The following is a 7,074-nucleotide window of genomic DNA, read 5'->3' as shown; positions in this document are numbered from 1 at the left end:
TGGCGCCAGCACTTTAATGTATCAAATGAACGCGACGTGGAGGAGGAGGAGGAGGAGCCACTTGGAGTTGAGGCAGTGGAAAGAACGCCTCACCCTGTTCATCAATATTGCAGCTTTACCTGGTGAAAGCTAACACTGCCTAACATATTCCACCGTGTCATTGGAAGAAAGGATCAGATACCTTGGCTTGACATGCCAACATTGTTACCTGTACAAATGATGACGCAAAGCTTACTTAATTTTTCATGGTCTCTTTGAAGGAGGAGGAGAAGTTTGGAGGCACTGGAAAACAGAACGTGTTCACGAGTGCTATTATCAACAAGGAGGTCATGTTTGTTCTCAGGTGACAAGGTGAGAAGCGAAAGAAGCCTGAAGAACACGAGCTCCTCCTGGTGCAACCGGCTCATAAGAGAAGCCTGATCTTCAGGTGTACCTAAAAAGGATATGCATCATTTTATTCTCAGCTAAAATGGGAATATTAGGAAGCCACAAAAATAAAGAGCAAACCTGCAGCTTCTCAATGTCAATAATACATATGCACAACATTCTTCTACTGTCTACATTTACCTGTCTACCTCTCGAAACAATTACAAGAATGATCTGAAAAAAAAAAAAAAGCAATATTTACTCCACAAATAGGTGGCTAATTAGTTTAGTGGGTTATCCATTGGGTTGGTAAGCTGGAAGGTTGGTGGTTCAAGGGGGACACAGGGGACACAAACCCCCTATGAGTTGGGTCAGGAAGGGCATCCAACATAAAACCCAGCTAAAGGCAAACACCAAAGCAAACATGTGAAGCTAACTGCTGTGACAAGGGACAGCTTTTTAAAAAAAAAATCTACCAATCAAACATAAGAAACTTTGCTAAGGGCTTGTCTTTATGCCCTCTTTATCTTTCCCTCTATAATAGCACTTGTCTGTACAAGAAACCTGAACCAGCTGGCTTAACAAGTACATCAAGCATTGCAGATTTATTTTGGTCTCTATTAATAATCCAGCACACTACAGCATAGATGTTTTAGGATTTGCTTCTAATTTAATTTAGTAAAGGTGAAAAAATGGAATGAAGGCAGTGCAATTATAAATAAAAGAGCAGCTACAGATTTGTGATAAATAAATAAAGCTTATACTAGTTCGTATAGTTGCTAGCAAACAGACGACCCCTCACTAATGAACCACCTGCAGCAGCTCAGCTCCTGCGTGAATGAACGTAACTTGAGTGAAGCGTAAAAGTGACTCAAATTCATATTCTGTCATGATGCCGCTCGTCTGAGCTGTGGTAACTGCTGCATATCTCATTGGTCAGAGGGAGAGTGCTGTCATGATAGCAGACTGCGTGCGTGGGATTGTGTGTGCCTGATCGTGTGTGGGTGTGTAACACGGTCTGGCTGAGGTCAGGGTTGGTGCACATTTAATCTGCTCTCTGGTTCCAGGCCACTCCAAGGACTTTGACACATCACTTCTGTATCTATTATTCATAACTGTGGTATTAGACTGTGTGTCTGTGTGCGCAGGTGCATGTGCGTGCATGTGTGGGCACAACACACCGTCCTTCTGAAGCACAATGTGGCTCAAAATTCGCCAGAATTTTTTTTGCAGCTATAATATCAACCTTGTTGCATAATCACAAAATTTCTACCACATACAAACTTACACTCACGCACGGGCACACTGTGCTCCCACTCCAGTTGCACAACCCCTGAATTTTAGGGATAGAATGGCCTTGTTTCATAAGCAGTCTGCTGCCTACTGGCAGCTGTGCTGTCAGATGAGGTCATTACTTGGGGCGGGTCACAAGCACAGTCTGGGCATAATGCTGGACACCATTGTGAAAACCCACCGTGTGTGAATGAGAATGACAGCCAAGGGCGACCCTAGAGCTGTGACAATCCTGTTGTGGGGAGGCTGCAGGGCATTTGTATTGTTTCTGTTTTGAGTCGTGTTACCTCGCTGGTTTGTGCAGCGATGCATCGAGGAAAACAGGGAACAGAGGAGTTGAATGATGCCTGTGTGTGTTGGTGTGTGAGTGCAGGCTGGTATTATTATCAGCTCAATGCCAGGGTGGGGTGAATGGCCTCAGTGTTATCTCTGGAGCACAGCTTGTTTACGCTAATAAACACAACTCTAACTCCACTCCAGCCAATTGTAAAGCGTGCATTTGCCTATTGATGCCACTCCAAAGCAAGAAATCATCCAGGATATGAATATACACGAGAACAATGTTGGTGCCTCACATTGTTGTACGCTGAACAATTTCTCTGGATGCTCACAAGCCAGCAATAATCAGACACTGACGCCTCTTTTGAATTCAGTGATCCCCATTGTTGAGTTTGTGTGGACAGATTTTTCTGCCTTTCAGAAAACTTCTTCGTGCTGCAGATCAGGCCGCAAAGACATGCAAAGTTCAGATGAACCACTTATTTGGGCATCTGTACCAGGAAATTGTTTCAGCTCTTTCCATGAAAGTAAAGACCTCATTTAATGTCAATAGCCAACATGTTCCTGAAGAAGACTTGTGCTAATACTGCATGGGGGAGTGGAGCACTCAAATCATTTCATCCAGTAGCTAAAGCTTCTTTAAATCCCTCCAAACATGAATTTTTTGACCAATAGGAAAATAGTTAATATGATGGGAGTAAAACACCATTCCATCCAATAGTCAAGCACCTCAGTTGTTTACCCAAATCTCTGCAATCCCTCCGTGAATATTTATTCAGCCAATGCGAGTGCAGTAGCCCCAGTGCACAAGGACAAATGTCTGATGATTTCCTGCTGGCATCTAGCGTGAGTGTGTCTTAATCCCTCTGTGCAGTAGGCTATTTTGAAGAAGTGACTACAGAGTGTGATGGATATGTGCACATGCTTCACTGCCTGTGCTCACGTATGTTAATGTGGCTGTCTACATATGACTGTCTTCATCTTTCTTCATGTAGCGGCTTGTTTTCTGTTTCACCTCTTTAACCTCTAGCTTCCCCATGCCCACCCCCCACCGCCCCCTCTGCACCCCACCAAAGCCGCTTTGAGCTCTTTGCTCTGACATCACGGTAGTCATCATCAGTAGGCATGGAACAGACCATTAGGTGAGAAAGCGGGGGGAGATTACTTGCGAATCAGAACACTTTAGCTTTGGCGCTAAACAGAGAGTCTGAAAATCCACCTCGGGATGCAACAATGAGAAATTCTTGGCTTTCTTTTTTTGTTGTTGTTGTTGTTGTTGTTGTTGTTGTTGTTTTTTTGTTAGAGCATCTTTGATTACAACATAAATCTGATGCTCTAACAAACAAAAAAGTATGCTATAGCATCCCTTCGGCACAGAAGGAATGCTCCAAATATCTCTGCATCAGCAGAATAAAACTACCAGTCTCTCTCCAGTTCACTCTTCGCATTGTTGTTTTAAACATTATTAGTGAGAGGTCATGACTTATGGATATGTGCTGAATAAGAGATTAAAAAGGAGTCAAGAACAAACGAGAGACGATGTCTGCAAGCTAAACTGTTTGCCTCTAGGAGAGTGCAGTGACGTGTCAGTCCGGCAGGTCTTAGGCAGTCCTAGTCCGTGCTTCATGACACTGTGGGGAAAAGTCAGACACCAGAAGTTTCCATGAGCTCTACAAGCCAATCCTCTGTAAGGCTGCTAGCATGATTAAGGTGTCACAGCGACCTCCTGGACGTCTGTTTCAAGTTCACTGATGTGATGTACACTCTAAGAAATGATACATTGATGTTGCTAGCATTATGTAAACGTTTTATGTTAAAATTAATGTCACAATTGATTTTTAACTCTAAACACAAGGATATTGTTTTGATTTTAATTAATAACACAATATTTCAATACAACAAAATGCAGTACATTAAATTCAACGTAAAAAGTTCATTTAAAATGAACAGCACTTTAATTTGAAGAGGATTGTCCTAACAGGCTCTCCGTACTTCTCAGTTTGCACATGTGCAGTGTGGAAGTTTGAACAACTGCCATTTTCAACCGAAACTTGCATCATGCTCAGAAGCCTGGATAAAATCCATTGCCATTTGAGGATTATTTGGTAAGTACAACCATTTAAGGATGACATATTTGGTCAATGTGTACTAAATGATAAACATCCGACATTTTCGGGAGTACTTCTGTATGTTTTATTTTAAAACAAATGATGTCTGGTAATTTTTTTTTTTTTAGCATTCTAGCTTGTATGCCTCTCACAGGTGTTATTAGTCAGGCATTTAACAAATATTATTGGGCCCACTTCGGTGTAATTTCCCAAAATGTTTTACGATTCATGTTAAGCTGCAACTTGCCTACTAAGAACTGCAGCTTTAAAATTACTCCCAACATCTACCGCGCATGCTCCCTGGTGTCAGTAATGAGCACCAGGAGCGCCAGCGATCCGATCCGTTTGAAGAATGAAATATATGTATAGTGTATTTTAGAAACATGCATCAAATAAGTTGCTACATTGTTTGAAGGAATTCTACCCCGTGTTGATATCTGGTTTAGTGTTAATATCAGTGATTAAAGTGTAAGACATGCATTTATCTTGTGTCATTAAAATGCAGCATTATGTGTAATACAGCTATATGTAATGCATTTAACTCCTTGTATCAGTTCCATTGATTATCAAAGTGACAATTTGTGTGTTCCCCCTTCATTTTATGTTGGTCAGCTAGTTCTGTCTGTCAGTAGATGCAACAAAAGTGGCTCAGATGTGATTGTGGTTACTGTTATCTTTTATTGTAACTCTTGTTATCGTAATAAATACCAGAAAATATTGTGATAGGATTTTGAATCCATATTGCCGAGTTCTAATCTTCTATTTCATTTTAACATTTTTAGGGGTACAATTAATAATTATATTGTTGAACAGTCTAGAATTGATTAAAGCAAAAGTGAAAGCTTTCATGTATTGTCAAAAATGAAAAGCTTCTAGTTTTGTGTTCATATATTTGTTGATCTGACTCAGAAGAATCAGTGCCTAACCAATCATTAACCTCACTGAATGTCACTAATGTGAGTTGTCAAACATTGTTTAATTACTCATCGCTAATCACTCATCTGTTAATATTTTTGACTTTGGTTTGGGAAGAGGTGGAAAAGAACCAAAATCTTGTCTCACATTGAGTTCTTATCTCCACCAGAATATCAGCATTGATGTTCGACGGGAATGCGTCCTAAAAACTATCTGTGTCTACTTAAATAAAAAGCCAGATGACCTGTTCAAGGAATTCTTGGTAAGTTAGAAAAGGGGAAAGATCAGTTTGTTTGTTTGTTTGTTTGTTTGTTTGTTTGTTTGTTTGTTTGTTTGGTTTTTTTAATTTGGGATAGTAAATTGAAGGTGGGCTCATTTGTTCATATGTATCTATATGCAAGTAACTTTTCCCCCCCTTTGTTTTCATTTTAAGGATATGGATCTTAGTGCAAGAAGAGAAACGGAGCAGCTGACTTTAGGAGTCTGTGTTGTCAGACATGAAGGAGCAGACTCTGCAGATACACCTGAGGACATTGGTGTCATCATAGAAGGATACACTGTGCTGAAAGCTCTTAGTGATGTGGCAAAGGGGTGTGCCCTCCTGCTTGGACTAATCTACAGTCTAAATCTGAGGTACCCAAAGCACCTGAAATACATATTTGAATTTCTTCAGAAGGTGCTGATGGAGTTGGATGGGAACAACCTATCCATGAATGTGCAAGTTCTGAAAAACAAACTGCTTGAGTGAAACAGCCTGCACTGAACTATAGAGGACACTGAACTGGTTACAAGATTCTCAAACCCATCTCCTTGCACTTTATAAACTGTTCAGTTTGAATTCCGCAAGAACTTCTGCAAGGCCTCATACTTTTTGGCATGCTTTGTTCATGTTGAACTTTTACCACCATCCAGCTACATTGAACAAGACTGCTCCTAAGTTTGGACTTCATTTTAAGTTTTGGGGAAAAAAAAGGTTTTTTAAATATGGACAAAAATGCCACTAAAGTCATTTCTACTTGTTGTTTATAGGACTGTATTGTGAGTTTTCCATTGTACCCGAAGCAAGTTTAAATTAAGTCATGTTAATGTTAAAAATGTTGGAATCACAACACTTTCCAGTTTTAATAACTTGATTTTAACATTCTGCATTATGTCTTCCTGTACTTAATATGCACTTGCATATATGTGAAGATATTTTTGTTTAGGAAAAAGGCATTGATCTAGAATTTTGAACAGCTCAAAGTTTGCTTCAGCACATTTTACACCAAGTGTTATTAAAGTTGGGTTAACTGAATAAAATTGTGTTTGATTTATTCAATTTACTTTAAATAGAGTAAGTAATTTAATCCTATAGTTTCAGTAGAGCTCGTTTAGGGTTAGTCAATTTATCAGATGTACTTAAAATTTGTTGTTCAAATTAAATGTGTCATACATTTTAGATTTCACTAACCCAGTTGTGTGGAACCGGTTGACATAACTGGGTGGAGTAAATGCAACATCTTATTTTATAGAGTAAGTAGGGCTTGTTTTGGTTGAGTAGATTTTATTTAGTGTTGTCAATTTAAGTCAACATGTTAGTTAGATCAACATTATGATATTTAGTTAATACAACACCATTCTTGTGATTTGCATTTAATTAGCCAAAGCTTGACAGATGTACTTAAAATTTGTTGTTCAAATTAAGTGTATCATACATTTTATATTTCACTAACCCAGTTATGTGGAACCGGTTGACATAACTGGGTGGAGTAAATGCAACATTTTATTTCTTAGAGTGTAACACAGGCATCTCTTGACTCCATTAGTGGATCCGCCAGGCTAATGAGATGTTATTTTAAGAACAAACTGCACAATAAACTGAGGTATTCTGTGATCTGAATTTGTTTTAAATTATATTTGGGGAATTCTTTATTAAATCTGCCTAATGTACAAGTTCTGAAAGCAACATGTGAGCAGAATAGTAGTTTATGGTCACAGTCTAATCACAGTAAAGTTGCCAGGCTCAATAAGGGGGCAAATTTCGCTAGCCGCCTGGCCAGATTGCACATATATTCCCCCCCCCCCCCCCCTCATAATTAAGAGGTTTGAGTTGTTTATTTCAGAACCTTTTAAA

At 39.4% G+C, this 7,074-nt stretch overlaps 1 long non-coding RNA gene across 1 annotated transcript; it reads left to right on the top strand.

Annotated features, from left to right (window-relative positions):
• The first annotated feature begins 3,955 nt into the window (after window positions 1-3,955).
• LOC146649962 (uncharacterized) lies at window positions 3,956-6,260 on the top strand. The gene is made up of 3 exons (XR_014908227.1): window positions 3,956-4,043; window positions 5,131-5,223; window positions 5,395-6,260. It is a non-coding gene; the product is annotated as an uncharacterized LOC146649962 (long non-coding RNA).
• Window positions 6,261-7,074: the final 814 nt, after the last annotated feature.

The sequence above is a fragment of the Rhamphochromis longiceps genome, linkage group LG17, assembly GCF_057381845.1.
Source record: "Rhamphochromis longiceps isolate RC_006_pf linkage group LG17, R_longiceps_female_GT1.1, whole genome shotgun sequence".
NCBI lineage: Eukaryota > Metazoa > Chordata > Actinopteri > Cichliformes > Cichlidae > Rhamphochromis > Rhamphochromis longiceps.
This window is presented reverse-complemented; position numbering and strand designations above follow the sequence as displayed.